Source organism: Hibiscus syriacus, unplaced genomic scaffold, assembly GCF_006381635.1.
Source record: "Hibiscus syriacus cultivar Baekdansim isolate YM2019G1 unplaced genomic scaffold, ASM638163v2 tig00110577_pilon, whole genome shotgun sequence".
In the NCBI taxonomy this organism is placed as follows: Eukaryota; Viridiplantae; Streptophyta; class Magnoliopsida; order Malvales; family Malvaceae; genus Hibiscus; species Hibiscus syriacus.
In genome coordinates, this window is record NW_024062788.1 from 1,842,185 (window position 1) to 1,860,339 (window position 18,155).

General features: G+C 30.0%; 1 pseudogene; it reads left to right on the forward strand.

Moving 5' to 3' along the window:
• Window positions 1-7,767: 7,767 nt before the first annotated feature.
• Window positions 7,768-9,829, forward strand: LOC120133171 (annotated as a pseudogene).
• The last annotated feature ends 8,326 nt before the right edge of the window (window positions 9,830-18,155 follow it).

The following is an 18,155-nucleotide window of genomic DNA, read 5'->3' on the forward strand; positions in this document are numbered from 1 at the left end:
TAAATGTATTAAGTTAAAGGATTTGTATGTTGACGGAAACTAAGGATTGATTGAGAAGTTAAAAAGATAAAGAAGGAAAAGTATAAATGATATGAAAGGAATGTAAAAGCATAAGGAAAAAGGTGATGAAAGAATTAAAGTAATGAAGTGAAGTTTATGATAACATGAAAGATTTATTGAAGAGGTGATACGTAAAAAGGAATAGTAGATGTGTAAATAGTATTGTATATAAGCAAGAGTGTGAATATGATAATTGATTTGCATTATAAATGGAAAGAGTTAGCAATGGCTTACAAAATTATGTGATGGAAATGTATTGGAATTATAAGATATTGTCAGGTTATGATATCCAAATAGGAAATGGATTCGAATACAATGTATATTTTAATTATGTAATGTGATGCAGTGAAAGAGATAATGATTTGAATGTTCAAGAGATTATAAAGAGTAATAGAAAAGTGTGAGAATGAGTATGTCGGTGAACAATTTATAAGACAAAGGAAGTTACAATGTTTGATTTTGGAACAGTTGAATAATACTATGTGCGCATAAGATATAGTTAAGGGAAATTTCAATGGAAAAAGAATGTATAGGATCAAGTTGATAATGGTCGTAACCTAGATTAAAAGTTGAGGATTGTGTTTAGAAATTTAATGTGCAAGCGGATAATGTTAGAGGATCTCTACTATTTCAAAGTGGAAAAGTTAGATAAAGTAATTTAGTTACTATACGGTGGAATTAAAATATGGTAAAAAAAAATTTAATATATATAATTAATTGAGTAGGGCGTGTGCCCTAGATTGAACAGTTGTTATTGACTAGCTGTAAGAGTAAAGGTGATAGAGTAATAAGATTATAAGAAAAGATAAAGTGAATTAATCAAGTATGACATGGATTTGAAATATGGTTAGGTATTCGGAGCATATAAATATGATGAAGTCAATGAGAAAAGTATTTACAAGTTCAAAAGGGAGTTTTGAGGAAGAAAATAATAATAATAATAATACCAAGTACAAAAGATGGTAAAGAATGAGGTTCTGTATAAGTGAAGCTGCTTATCAAAGTTATTAAGATGTGATGAAGATTGATAATCAGGGATAAGTATAAGTAAGATAGGAAAAGAGTATATGAACATGAATGAAAAGATATGTTTTTTTTTATATGTACACTGAAAATTCGAGGACGAATTTTCTTAAAAGGAGGGGAGATTTGTAACATCCCAAACTATGGGTTAGTGACCAAATTGTAAAGTTTCAGAATTTGGTGACTAAAGTAGAAGAATGGATTAGTTCAGTGATTTGTTTGAAAATATTTCCTAAAAGTTGTTAGTAATTATTAAAGGAATTAAAGGGTAAAATGGTCATTTGACATTAAAGATATTTTATCCTTTTTATAAGAGATGAAAATGTGGAAGATGAAAACATTTTCATCATCTTCTTCATTTCTTCTTCCTCCTCCCCGTGGAAGCTAAGCAAAGGTGAGTTTCTGATTTCTTGATTATTTGTTAAATTAAAGGTTGGGTTTTGATCATTAGAGGGATAACTAAGCTTAAGGAAAGCTTAAGTTATCTTAAAATCAAAAGATAAAGGAGTTATGAAAGATTAAAGAAAATGGATTTTTAAGTGAATCTTTGGAAAAGAGATGATAAGTTGAATTGGGAACTAAATTTGACTTGTCATCAGCTAAATTAAGAAGTATTAAGTGTTAGAATTGGATTTGAAATATGTGGAAAATAGGGTATGATTCTTGAAGTTCCTAAAGAGGAGAGGATATTAAGGTTAAAGATGAGATAAATGATTATAAATGAGTTTAAACATGTATATGAAAGTTAGGATTATGAAAGGGGATGAAATATGAAGCATTTGAGTGAAGAGTTGATGATTTTCGGGTTCAAACAGAGGTTCTGGGCAGAGTGCCTCGATGCACATTCATAGTGCATCGATGCATCAAGGTTAAAACCCAGAAATTTGTTTGAAGGTGTATCGATGCACAGGTAGTGCATCGATGCACTCTTTTAAAATAGAAACATCGAATGCAATTAGTGCATCGATGCATAAGGCATGCATCGATGCATCCCAGTAATAATACAACATCGAATGCATTTTATGCACTGATGCATCAGTAGTGCATCGATGCATACTTTCATTGAAAGATGAAATTGACATTTTTCTTAGTCTAAGGAGTGAACCATTAGAGTATATTAGTTATAATACTGATATAGATCTATGAATGATTATGTAGATATAGAACGTGATCCCATTTAGAAACAATTGAAGGATTAAAATCGAATCAAAGCAAAGCTAAGGTGAGTGCAATTTAATTGTACTTATGTTATCGAATAAATATTGGCTTGTGATGAGCCAGTGATGGAGTTACTATGGTAAGAAGTGACTCCTAAAATGTTATTTGATTTGTGAATGATATGATGCTTATGTGTGTATGAGTACATGATTACATGTATATGTGATATGTGATATTGAACTATATGAAATTATAATATATGAGAATACATGCCTATGTGACAAGCTATGTGAAACTGAATTAAGTAAATACATGAGAATATGACATGAGATAGATAATGAGTTATGTGATCATATTAGAAATATGTTAAGTGATATGTGAAAGTGGATTACATGTTTATGTGAATATGTGATACGATATGAGATTCATAAACATATGTTTATGAGATATGTTTACACATACATAGGGTATGTGACAGAAGAGAAGGAACATGGATTATAAGATCAATGATTACACGTATATGTGATACGTGACAGAAAAGAAGAGATATGTGTTTATAAGAGAAATGATATGATATAAGTTATGTGATTACATGTATGTATTAATACATCTTGCTTGCATTACATGTTAGTGTGATTGTGAATAGGTAGGAAGGAAACAAATGATGATATAAGAATCTATTATAAGATATATGATATGAAATACATGGTTACACATACATGTGGTATGTGACAGAAGAGAAAGAACAAGTGATGCAAAATGTATTCATAATGATAATACCCATGTTATGTAATATGAGAGCTAGTGGTATAGTTGGCATGACAAGAGTCGAGGGTTTACCTATGTTCTACGGAACATATGGACAGAATTACCTATGTCTTTCGGGACATATGGATAGTATACCTATGTTCTAAGGAATATATGGACAGTATACCTAGGTTCTTCGGGACCTATGGACAGTTGCCGAGGATCTTTATGACCTCTGGATAGTTACCGAGGTTCCTTGTGACCTCTGGATAGGTCCTTCGGGACATTGATCGAGCTGTGGTGACAGCATATGTGTGCACAACCTCAATGTACTCACATACCTTAAGTTCTCACTAGTGTACATGGGCTAATAAAGAGATTAAACAAACATATTGAATGTGATATGTATACGATGGGTTTATAAATGGTTATCAAAGGTAAGTGGTTTGAAATGTGTTACATGAACCATATGATGTTATGTGTGTTTCTTAATGATAATGATAGAGATTATGATAATGATGGTATATGTTTATGTATGCTTTATGTTATATGAAATATTATATGTTTTATATGCCTCACTAAGTCATCGACTTAGCGTGTGATTGTTTCACACGTAGGTTTGGAAAGCGAAAAGAGAAGTAAAGAGGAACAAGACAGGTCAGTTCTCCTTACCGAATGTCAGATCAGAAGAGAGGTGAATAATATGTATTTTTGTATATAAAGTTCTAGTTGGCATGTAATCAAAAGAATATATTGTATAAGCTCTGAATAGTTTTGTACATGTTTTAAATAAGTTAAATGTTATAAAATTTTTTAAATTACTCACTATTTTATACGAATAAATGTTTGAAAAGTCATTGTGACACTTCGGACTCGTATCCGGGTCGGATACGGGTTGGGGATGTTACATACATAGTTTACCTTATTTCATTTTATATTTTTTTTTAATTTATTATCAAAAAAATTATATTATTTTTAATTTGTGAGTCCTGGGCCAGTGCTCCTCTTGCCCTGGCCCAGGTCCGACCCTGTGTGATAATATTCGTTTAGTTATATCATTCCCTCATTTCATTATAGCTCACACTCAATATTTATGATTTTTTCAAGGCCTAAAACAAGCTATAGTGGAGGTAGTGCAAGTGTGACAATACACTCGGCTATATTTTGGTAATGAAAGACTTTACCGTGATTTGGTATTGTTAGTGTTTGACTCAAAATTAAAAAGACACAAATTAATATATAAATTTAGAAAAACAAGAAATCTATTTTGATTAAAAGTAAAAAAATATATTTCTTTTATGTAGAAAAGTTACTTTAAATATATTCATGTTTTATATGTTTCTTTTGTTATCTTCTAATAAATTGGTATCAGACGTTCGGGTTGTTTGATTCGATCACGATAATGACATCTTTGAAATATGAAAAGTCATCGTTGGATCGCAACACCAAATTCACGTTGTGGAAGGTAGATATACGTAAATTTATAAGATCACTCTTTTCTGATGAAATGGCAAAGAAAAAATGATAAATTTTATATTTTGTAGGGTTCAACAATTATAGAAAATGAACTATTTTTTTCCTTTGTGGAAAAAGAGGATTTTGTGTTGAACAAAACAACCGTATGTATGACATTTTTTGGAGTAGAAAAACGTGAGCATAACGGATTTGAGAAGAAAATAAGAGTTAAGTCATATGGGCATAACATATTCAAGAAAAAGAAAATTTAGTTTCGTGAGCATAACATAAAATATTGAATTGCCATCGATAATTGGGATGATATTGTGCTTGATATTACTTGTAGTGAAGACTAAATCCAAGTTTCGACAAGCTTTGGATTTAGTTGGCAATCATTGTTGAAGAATACCACTCTGAGAAGTTTCGTGAAATAAGTGGAGAATATGTTCTCAAGGGGTATAACTTGTCCGTTAAAGTAAAAGAAAATATTTTTTTTGTTAAATTTGAGTGTCTCATTGAATTTGATTATTTTATCCCGAAACATTCTCACTTTTAAATTTTGCATCAAAGTGAAAATTTGTTAGAGTTTGACTCGAATTTAAAATGACACAAATTAAATTTTATATAAATTTGGAAAAGTAAGCAACATAGTTTGATTAAAAGTAGAATATTTGTTCCCTTTATGTAGAAGAGCTACTTTAAGTAGATTTATACTTTATGTGTTTCCTTTGTAATCTAGTATTTTTTCCCCTATAAATAGATACTAAATTTTAGGGTTAGAGATTAGATTGACGACTCTTCTTGTATCTTTTTCTTTTGATATTATTGAATTTTCTCTTCTTATATCCATTTTTTCTTTTTTTTTAAAAAAAAACTCACCTAAAATCTTGATGTCTATTGTATGCGCGTTCATTGTAAATATCATTATCTTCTAATCGATGTACTAAACCATTCATTCATCTGATATTTGCAAATTTTTAATTAATTTGATATCGTTTATGTTGATGTAATGGAATTCAAGAGTAGTTGGTCCTAACTTTTTTAAACGTATTCTTTTAATAAATGGATTTGCTTCAAAAAATTTCTTGATCGGATGAAATATAATTCTATTTGGGTAAACTACACCATTATTCATTAAACTTTACTTTCTTTTTTATTTTACTCATCATACTTTCAAGTTTTTTGATTTACTCATTAAACTTTCGAATTGCTCCTGGTTTGATCACTTTGAATTATGATGTGGTATTTTTATTATTATTTAATAGATCAATAATTTCGAAGGTCGACTGTGGTGGAGAGTGGACAGTGATTATTTTATGTCTGTTTAATTTTAACAATAATAATATTATTTTATTTTTATTTTTATTTTTATTTTTTTATATTTAATAATAATAGTAATATTACATCATACAAAAATAATAATAAAATAATTCAAAGTGATTAAAATAGGAGCAATTCGAAAGTTCAATGAGTAAATTATAAAAATTGATAGTGTGGTTAGTAAAATATAAGAGAGAGTAAAGTTCAATTTGGAATGACATAATTTACCCATTCTATTTTTACTCAATATATTAAACCATGTAGAAAAAATAAGCTTTCAAGGAGTTCTTTATAATTTTGTGTTCATCGGACACTTCTTAAAATCTTGAAGAAAACGTGCTTTTAATCTTTCAAAATCTTCTCTTGTTTCCGCTGAGCTTAAACTTCTTCACTTGTGAACGAATAGCTTGGATTGACCCTTTTATAATTTATATAGATTATTTTTATTTTTTAATTATTATTTAAATTATTTACATATAAAACAATAATTTATCATTATTAATTTAATTAATAATAAATATAATTTATTACTTAATTAAATTAATAAAATGACGATGAAATATATTTTTGTTTCATAATTAATTTAAATTAATGAGGGAAAATGTGACAGGACACATTTTGATTATTTGGAAATTTCTTCATCTATAATATTTATAAAAATATTTTAGGAGGAAACCTAAACAAAGAATATGCTTAAAGCAAAAATTGAAAATAAATGCGTCAAATATTTTGGCAAGTAATAAGTGTGTGAATGGGGTGAATTTATAAATTTTAGGAGTTTAACTTACAAAATTCTAAAATGAACAAAAATAAATTATTAATAAAAATATAAAAACATTTAAATTATATGATAATTTAAAATTTTCAATATTAATCTTCTATCAATCCTTAAGTCCGTTTTCCAAATGTTAACGGTTACAAATTTTTAACTTATTTTGTATGGTTACAATATTTATTACTATTATTATTATTGATTTTTTAGTTTAATTTTAGGATAAAGTACACAAATGATCCCTCAACTATACTATATTGCTTCATTGAATCCCTCGACTATTAAAGGTTATAATATGGTCTTCAAATTTCAGGGTGTTACTTTGTTGAGTCCTCCGATTATTAAAAGTTATAAAATGGTCACTCAACTATTCATATATTTCAAACTTATCCTTTTTCATTAAAAAATTAACGACAATATGAGCTTAACGTTAACCTATTTACCGAGATATGAAAACAAAATTTACAAATTTTATTGAGGACCAAATATATAATAATACAAATTAGGACTAAATTGATAGAATATGTAAATATTAAGGACCAAATATATAATTATAAAAATTTTATTAATTGACACATCCAGTGGAGGATCTAGAAATTAAAAAATGGGGGTCCAAAATTTTACAATTCATATTCTAAAAAAATTTAGATATGCAAATTTTTTCTATTTTCATTAACAAATTAAACTAAATTTAACATTTTTCTTAAAAATAATGAGTATACAGTGACTCCCCTAGGCAGCCACATACATTCACTCCTGGACACATCACCACCTCTATTTTAAATTAACGGTTTGATTGACACATTTAAATAGTTGAGTGGTCCAATTAATATTGAAAAGTCGGTGGTCAAAATGAAAGGGGAATAATAGTTTAATGTTCATCCGTGTAGTTTACTCTTTTTACAAGAGAAAAAGAAAAAATAGATAAAAGAATAAATTTAAAATGTAATTTTATTTCAACATAGATCTTGTCTTGTAGTCTGCAATCAGACAGAAGAAGAAACAGGCAAGAAGAAGAAGAAACAGGCAAGAAGAAGAAGAAAGAAGCTCCCCAAACAAACAGCAAAACATTTCTAAATTGTTTATATTAACCGGTTGAATTTAAAGCTTAACTTGTTCATTAAATTAAACACAACCATCATTAAACCATCCACTTGAGTTTTTAACGCCTTTATCTATCAACTTACCGTCTTAATTATGTCTTAACAAAAGTTAAAATCTCCTTGTCCAAATACTTTTCTCACTTTAAACCCGTCAACCAAGTAATTTGCACCGTTGATCTTTTCTCATCATGGGGCCATGGCTGCTATCTATTTTCCTTTTACTTATTTCGTGTTCTCGATCTCTCCACTTCCCTGGAATCCAAACTTCGATCCCCATTTCCCATGAGTTTTGCGGTCTCTTTTTAACCGCTAAAACCATTGTTCTGCGGCAAGGGAAAAAGCTCGGAGTTTTTTCGGCGCTTACCCTTTTACTTTTTCAGCTTCTTCTAAAATGGGTTGCTTTTATTCTTTGATGTTAGATTGTTTATGAATGTGAAGCTTTTTATTTAAGAGAACAAAAATTGATTTGGAAGTTGTTTGAGATTGTGTATTGTTTTGTTCTATGGCTAATACCAAGAAACTGCGTTTGAAAGATGCAGCTCTTAAGCGTTTGCTATCTGTAGTTTTTAGTTACTTTATTAGGAGTTTCACTTTTGGTAGTTTCTCTTAGGACCAATACAACACCTGGTTTAATTCGATTAGATGAAGATTTAAGTGAAACCATTGATGTTCAGAGCTTTAGCGGCAGGCTCAACCTTCCTAAACTGAATGAGTTTTCGATTCTATTGGAAAAACAAAACCAGTTGCCCACTAGGAATAGAAATCTGTATCCTAAGTTAGCTAAAGATCATATAACCATTGTTTTATACGTGCATAATCGGCCGCAATATCTACGGGTGGTTGTTGAAAGCTTGTCCAAGGTTGCGGGGATAAGTGAGACATTGCTGATAGTTAGCCACGGTGGATACTTTGAAGAAATGAATAAGATTGTGGAAGGGATCAAATTTTGCCAAGTGAAGCAGATCTTTGCACTTTATTCGCCCCATGTGTTTACCGACGGTTTTCTCGGTGTTTCATCGGACTGTTTGGAGAAAAATCCATTGGAGGGCTAAAGAGTTTTGCTTCTTTGACGATTACAACTGGGATATAACAATGTGGGCTACTGTCTATCCTTCATTTGGTAGGCCGGTGTACACATTACGAGGTCCAAGAACTAGTGCAGTTCACTTTGGGAAGTGCGGTTTGCATCAGGGCCAAGGGCAGAGTAATGCTTGCATTGATAATGGATCAGTGAACATTCAGGTAGATGATGTTGATAAGGTTGCTAATATCAGATCGGAATGGGGTGTGCATGTGTATCACGATCAAGCTGGGTACAAAGCTGGGTTTAAGGGCTGGGGTGGCTGGGGGGATCACAGAGATCATCAACTGTGCTTGAGTTTTGCTCAAATGTACCATTCATACAGCACATCTTTAGCTGTGCTGAGTTGAGTTTTGAGCATCTTAGGTTTCTATCTGTCGTAACCGGTGAGATCTGGATTACTTTCTTCCATAGTTTATAGAAATATATAGATTATGAGTTATGATTTTGCAACGTTGATGAAGTCTCATATTCTTTCTCCAAATTTAGCTGCAAAGAGACTAGATTATTCTTGTTTTCTTATTGAATTTAAAGCAATTTGATGCTCAATGCTTGTCCTAGGAGATACAAGTCAATGCAAATCAATTCTTGTACGTTAACCTGTTAAGAGGCCTATGTAACATGCATACACCAATTTGAGCTTCTTTTTTCCCTAACATTAGGCTTTTTATCCTACTCTGTTTGAGCCTATATGAATCTAAGGCCACTATGTTAAGGTCTTGAAACTACTTCACTGCTACATTAAGAGGAAATTTATGGTATTAGGCTGATTAATTGTACGGATAAATGTTGACTTCATCAATGGGATGACGAGATGTTATAACAATATCAACGAAATTTGTTGGGTGTTTGATGGAGCTTCATTCTCAGGCCACCCCCCAATACAATATGTTTTTTTTTTGTGTTCTTATCGATTGTTCTTTTATGTCAGGAGTTTGTACTTTGCCAGGGGCTCACAAGGGAGATGTGTGCTAACTAAAATATGGATTTGCTGGGGCATCACTGTATGCTCATGGGAAGTGAGAACCGAAGTATTCTTATCGGATGGTTAGTTTGCACTGCATTTATGCCGTATTTGATGTTGTTTGAACATGTCATGTCTACATTATTGATCATTGTGTACTGATTGTATGTTGAACTTTATTCTCTGTTGTTTGACTTGTATTTGGAGGTCACATTGACCTCTATAGCTCACTCCCTTTCAGATCTTTTTGGCTGTAGTATAATTCTAGTACTCGGAGGAACGACCAATGTCATATCACATTTTAATTCAATATTAGGTCACAGTGACCTCTATAGCGGTTTCTTATTGTAGCAATTGGTCCCCATCCGCTAAATAGTGGCCGCTACCCACCACTATTAGTGTGATTCTGCTTCGCATCACTATCTTTCATGTCACCGGTTTCAAATGCCGTCGCGATCGTGGAATAGTGGCCGTACATCGTTACTCGACAACTATTTAAATCTATGATCTTAACTATTGTTTATAAATTTTTTGTAAACCTATGTTGGAACTCTAATTGTAAATCGAGTTGGTAATCGTTGATGACTTATCGATTGAATAGATCATTGTCAATGTGATGTTTAAGATTTAATTGTAACGTCTAGATTGGGTCAAGGTAATCTTTACCTGAATCTTGAGAGAGAGATTGTTTGGATAGAATTAATTGTCCTTAATAGTGATACCAATAACTAGTTTCAACTAGTGATGTTTTATTATTATGATTTAGAAGACTTATATTTTTTTTTGAAATTATAATGGCGTCAAACAATAGGCATTTTCGTCTTTTGACTTCATTAATGGCTAGAGTTTATTTAGACCATTAGAATGAGTTTTTGAATCATGAAAATATATGGTTAAATTATCAGGAAATCATTTTGTTAATTTTTGTGCGGATCATTCTTCAACCTGAAAATGAAGTTATTGTACGAATAAAAATAAAATAATTTTTTTTCCTAAAATTTTAAAAAATTAAAGAATGAAAAGTCTTTCGAATTATACATGTTTCCAGTTTAGGAAAATTTCTTTTTTTTAAAAAAAAATGAAATTCCTCTAAAATCTTAAAATGATCTAATGAACATAAGCGTATTCAACTTCATTTTTAAATTGTTGTGTTTTATGTTGGAAATATAGACGGCAAAATAACACTGTTAGTACTTACAGGACAAAATAAAAAACATTGAACAAATGAACAACCGAAATTGTGTCGTGGTGAAAACCATTGCCTTAGAAACAAAGTAGCCCAATGTGTGTAATCATTACAACAGACGAATCGTCTCTCGAGGTTAACATGGTCGTTCCGAACCAAAGTGGACTGTCGTGGTACTGCTTTTTTGATAGCAACAGAGAAAAGGAGCTTTGAAATGCTTTAGGTTGAAAAAATATGTGATAGTTGAGAGTGAGTTGAGAAGCTTAGAAAGTCTCTCAATTTATTGGCTTAGCTCAGGAGTAAAATTGCCCAAAATAAAATCATATATAAATCTGATTAATTTTTGAATTTAAACTGTCTGAAACTGTTGTTATAAACGAATGAATCTAGCCTCAAAGCAGTCCAGATTCATCTTTTAATTTTCAGCTGTTTGTAACTCATGTAATTACATTTTGTAACTCTTATAATTACTCTGTAACTGACACAATAAACACTCTGAACATAGCTGAAATATTTTCCAGATTTCGAAAATGTTCAGAAATCAAATTAACAACTAATTAAATAGCTATTACCCTCTGAAATTTAAATCAAACCAGGACACTTTGCAGCCTATAAATATTAGAATCAATTCTTTCACAATCTTTTTATGCTCAAGAAAAATCCTTAAGAATTTTCTCTAAAAAGATAGACTTTACACGGACGTGTCAAAGACAAGTATTGCCACGAGCCGAGCCATGTCGGACGGCGACGATGACGGTGGTGGCGGTACGCGAGATTATCCATTGTTCTCTATCACTTAACGAAGGAATAAAGAATAAACACTATAAATATCCAAGCCCAGTAGTGTTTCCCACTCAATGTGAGATATAATTGTACGTATTACCAACATATTTTTTTATCATTAGGCGAGATTATTTTTAGGATAATGATTTGGAAAAAATAGTTGGAATAATGGTTAACCATGACTATTTTCTTAAATAGGTTACTTGGTACAGTGAAACCAGAGATGCCATGCAATCTTAACGACCTAGGGTGTGACGCAATAAGCCTAGTGCATCTTCAGTCTGCATGATCAATGCAAAGCTATATCACCTAGCCTGCTCATTACATACATCTCACTACAACAAATTTTCTTATTAGTGACATCTAGGTTATTGTCATTAAAACTTTAATTTATGTCACTAGATGTATTTTGTGATGTAAAAGTCAATGTCACGACGATCGTCACCCTAGGTGTGTCACTAAATGTCAAAAGTGATGATATATGTGTTATCGTCATGTATTGTTAAATATATAGTGACGCTAATGGATAACGCCACAATTTAATTTTCATTCAGTGACAATTACTTTTTTCACGAAATGATGTATATTTTCGTCATTAATAAATCATATCGTCACCAATAACACAATAATTTCATTGTATATGTGACGAAAAGAAAATTGTCACATTGTTAGTAACGTAATATATCGTCACCTAATATTAGCATGGATGACATTTATATATAACATCACTATATAATTAATATTCAATGACAACTAATTATGTCACTAAATTATGTAAAATTTCGTTATTGATTATTTTTATCATTACATATAATACATTAAAATCAACTTATATGAGACGAAAGAGATTGTCACATTTTTAGTGACATAATATAAATGTTACATAATAATATTATGAATAACGTTTATGGATAATGTCACTTTATAATTTAAATTCTATGACAGTTGATTACGTCACTAAATTAAATAAGATTTCATTATTGATAATTTATATTGTCACAAATAATGCATTAAAATCAACTTATATGTGATGAAAGAGATATTGTAGCAAAACACAAATAATTTATATTCTATGACATTTTTAATGACAATATATATTAAAATAAAATTATTTATACAAATCTAAATAAAAAATAAAATAGTTCACTTATTGCAAAATAATAAGATTTAAACAAATATTTCACTAAATACATAATAATTTCATTTCTACAAATATAAAAATGTTTAAATGTTTATAGAAAATAAAAATAAAATGATAATAATATGACTTGTGGAATATTTCGTTGTAATAATCTCAAGCCAAACCTTGAGTCGGTTGTGATTCTGTTGATGTTGAGTATGTGGCATCAATAACTTGTTGAGGTTCAGATTCTTGGATTCGATTTAGTTTACTGAATACTTTTTGAGTTTCATTTTCTTGTGTTCAAATCCTTTTATGAGATACTTTGCCTGGTGCCATCCTAAAACATATAAAAAACTTTTATAAATATTTTCACCAGCTTTTGTAATCGATTGCTCTTAGATATTAGAGGGAACTGCAAAGGCGCATTAAACCACAACCAAAATCATCAATTATTATAGCACAACTGCTCTCCACTGACAAAGCATTCTACAACTTAATTCATAAACACAACAATTTGGTTACACTGAGAGAATGATTCATTTGCAATCCAACTACATTAATAATTATGCTAAATTACATAATTTTGCAAACTTACACTGAAATGATGTTAATAACAAAATTTTCAATCAGTTTAAATGAAAATGTAAATAAATTAACATAAACAAAAATTAAGATATAAATTCAGAATTCACAAACACATGCACCTAAAGGAAGCATAAAAACATAGCAGAGTTTGAGCATACCTTGTGAAAGTGAAATTTTACATCAGCAACATTAATTTATTAAATGAAGAATTATCAATGTGAAAAAAGAAACAAGACATGCACATGTTTTTTAATGAGCTTTCCAATCAGATTGCACAATATCGAATAATAAAAACAACATCGTTTAGCAAAATTTAAAAGAAAAAACTAACAATTATTTTGTAAAAAGCAGCAGTGTTTAGCAAAAAATTAGAAATCGAATAATAAAACTAACCCTAAACCATATGAATTCAACAATATAAAAAAAAATCATATTTAACAGCAAAGAAAATAAATTTAAAAGAAAACAAATAATTACCTGCAAATTAAAGTTGGAGAAACCTTTGTACTATTGCAATCTGAATCAAAACAAAAAATAATTATAAAAATAATAAAACTATAAAGCAAAATTATCTCAATATAGAATATATAAAAGAATTTTCTTATTTTGCCTACTTGTTTATGATAGTATTCTTAACCCTAAAGGAAATCAAATACACATATGCTTTTATAAAATGAAAATCAATAAATAAGGAAAGCAATAATGATTCATTATGAATGAGAAAAAAAATCCTACTATGAATAAGGAATATTCAATTTTATTAGAGGAAAGGTAAATTTTATTTGAAGGGAAGTTGAAAAATTACCTCCACTATATCTAAACATAATTATTAAAAATTAGAAAAATATAGATTAGTACCTGTCACACATTCTTAACAAGACTCGAACCTTACCAATTATGCATAGTACATATGAAAAACGTATACGAATCTACGTTCTTAGTATTCTCCTGTGATCTAGATCAACATGACACAATTAAGGAATAAACAAAGGAATAAATGCAAATGGAAGTAAAATATAGTAGTAATTCATAGCAAAAAAGAGGGAATGATCATCAATGTCTCAACACCATCAGATTTCATCCATAGGTTCCATATAAGATGATACAGACATGAACATGATCAAATCAGTCTGTTTTCCTCAATTGCAATAGACCCTGAGAAACATTAGCATACTAACCTTTGTGCCAAAGAGACCTACATGATCGTTCACATCTTCAAGGATTTTCTGCAGCTCAGACTCAAGTTCCTCGCGCTCATGACTAGTAGCAATAGGCATTACGTCTTCAACTATTTTCTTCACATAAGTATCTACTGACTCGGCAGAGAAATGACGAACGAGGGAAGAAGCAGAAGAGGAAGGAGAAATGTGAGATTTAAAGGGAAGCGACGCCGTTTTAGAAGCGAATCGGCAGAGAAGTGCGGACAGAGATTTTGAACTGTGAAGTGAGTAGCCTTCTCCACATATTTCAGAACTCGAAGGGATTTTGTTCAGTTCTTTTGGTGATCTCAGGTCTCGCCCATATCTTAATGATGTTGCATGAGGATGCGAGAATTCTAGAGCGAGAACGCGGAGGCGGCGGAAGTGAAGGATGAGGTCGTGGTGGAGGAAGAGTAAACTCCATCGCTCTGGTGATCTTTCAGTTGATTGCCTTCGAGGTCGCCATAGACGATTGAAAAATTATGGTTTTGCATCTGAACCTTAACCATAACGCTTCCAATTTTCTCTTCCGATCAGCGGAAGAGAGAGAATGTGAGCATTTTTTTTATTGTTCTCCCTGGATCGGTTGAGAATGGGAGTTCACCCTCCTTTCTTCGTTGCCCTATCTCACAAAAATGTTTATGATGGCTAGACGGGCTTGGGGTTCGTATGGGCCAGTATTTGGGTCTTGAAATTGACCTACAAAATAATAAAATAAAATTAATATTTAATAATTATAATAATAAAAAACAAAAAAGATAAAAAAATCCTGAAAAAAACGAGTGTCTACATATACGATAAGAGAAAAAGACTTGATTATACAATATGCTGCAATTCTTCCTATTATTAAAATTTATAAAATATTTTTATAATGGTAAGATATTATTTTATTGAGTTTTTTGATTATTAAAAATTATGAAATAATTATTTTATTATTTATATCTTTTAAATTTTTTTATTAAAAAATTGATAATCATTGGGTTAGATGATGATAGTGATAATAACGGTGGTGGTGGTGGTGGTGAAAATGAAGATATGGACGACCAATATGAAGACGAAGAAGAGGAGGAATATTACTTATAATTTTACGTGAGATAATTATTTTATTAAAATATATTATTTAGTTTAATTAATTACGATTGTTTGTATGCTTCTAAATGAAATTAATTTTAATTTGTTCAATTATGCATATTGATTTATTCAAATTCTTTACTTGATTAAATTATTTACATAATTATATTTAAGAAAAAAATTTCAAACTAGCTTCATAAAAAATAAATGAAAACATTTTAATAATATATTTTGTTATTATATTTTATTTGAAAATTACATTAAATTATATATCATAAAAATTGCTTTTTTTGAACATTTTATTTTTATAATAATAATAATTATATTTTCTCATTATAACCAAAATGTATAACGACAAGCATATTTTTTCATAAAATAATAAAATCATTTATTAATTAAAAATAGATTTTTTGTTGTTATAAGTTTTCTATAACAATAACTATAAAACTTTTATTTTGTCACCAAAAAGCTACTAATAGTGACAAATTTATTTGAAAACAACATACGTTGACTATCATATTTTACAGGAACCAAACACGGGAAAAGGGGGGAAATATTTTCCATAAAATGTTTCCCCTAACCAAATGGACCCTAAGTGACATAATTTCATGACGTCTTTTAAAATGTTATATAAAAAAGAGAGATAAAAACAAGTGACAAATAGTTGATTTCGTCGTGCTAAAACTATTTTTTGTGACAATAATAAAATGTCACTTTTAGTGTCTTATAAAATATGACAAATTAAATTGTCACGAATAAAACTTATTAGTGATGAATGTGCAACGCCACTAATTCAAATTGAATCGTCACTATAATAAATCGTCACTAATACTTGTTTTTCATTGGAGACGATTTTACAACGTCATTATTTTATCTAAATGTCATTAAAAGGTTTCCCACCAAAAAATTTGGTGGGAAGATTTTGGCGCCAAACATATAGTGACAAAAATCAATGACTATTTTTAAAATTGTCATAAAAAATATATCATTAATCAATAAATATGACGAAAATAAAAAAAACGTCACATTATAGTATGTTTTGGGACGATATTCGTAACGTCATATAGAAATTTTGTCATAAATTGACAAATTTGTTGTAGTGTCTATATCGAATCATTCCTTGTATAATTCATACTCTGGCATTGCATGTTGCTAAAAAAAATATTTTTCCAGCTATATATATGTAAGAATGAATTCGAAATGATCGTAAAGAAGAAAGCAACAATTGGTGAAATAAGCGTGAAAGGTTTGAGTGCTCATTTGGTGTGTTCTTCTCTGCCTGTTTATTTAGTGCGTTTTTTCTGTTATTCTGATTTGAGTAAGTGTGAAATTATGTGTTTAAATTTTTGTTATTTTGTGTGAAATTATTTATTTAATATGTTAAATTTTTTTACAGAGAACAAAAGAGAGATTTTTTTCAAGTCAAGTTGTTGAAAGAAACGATGAGGTAACTCTAAATAGATTTTATTTGAAGTATTTTACGATTCGTTATTATGTTAATATTATTTTTATAATATTTGTAGTTGTATTTTATCTTTACAGATTTATTGTTGTTGTTATGATTATGATATTTTTATATTATAAAATATCATTTTAAGATTTATGATCATAATATAACTATTTATGTACCTGCATTTTTTTATTCTAAATATAATTTTTAATTTGTAGAGAAAATGAACAACAACTTTTTCAAAATTGTCTATTATAATTGATAATTGTTGAAAATGAGGTCGGAGTTATTTTTTAGTATGAAATACCTATAAATATGATGTTTAAAAGAGACACCACATTTGTACAATGAAACAGGGGATAAAAAGAAAATTTTGAGCTACTGTTGATGGTTTGAAGTACATGTTTATGGTGTGTCTCAATCCATTTAGATATACTGCAGTATCAGTTAAAGAAGATGATGATATTAGGACCATGATTGGATTACATGAGTCAACAAATGTTGCAGTTATTGAGTTATTTGTTTATGAACGTAACATATATGATGTTCTTGGGTCATCAAGAAATGTGACTGAAAATTCATCTCAAATGGCTTTCAGAATTGAGCTTGAGGACCTGACATATAAGTTGATAAACAATTTTATGGTGCTATTGAAAAGTGGAAATGAAGTTGGTGGGGTATCCACGTCAGTAGAGTATGGACGAGAATCATACATCACTCAGAATTTACTGTTGACGTTGATGCTAAAAATCGATGGGGAGAAATACATTATGATTCTAGCAAAGATGAAGAAATCGAAGAACTCGTTTTGGCTGACGATGATAATATCTATGGTGGTGGTGCACCTGATTTGGCCATCGATAAAGTTTTGGCAGCGTATCAACCTACCCCTCATATGTACAATTTAGATTATGATGCGATGAGGGCACTTGAATTCTCATACATGCCACATTTAACTCCATATCGCATGGCTGGATCATTAGAAAATTCGGGTGAATTTTAAGTTGGGATGCAATTTAGAGGAAAAAATGAAGCTACATTGGCGATTAAAGAGTATTCTATCAAAGACCATGTT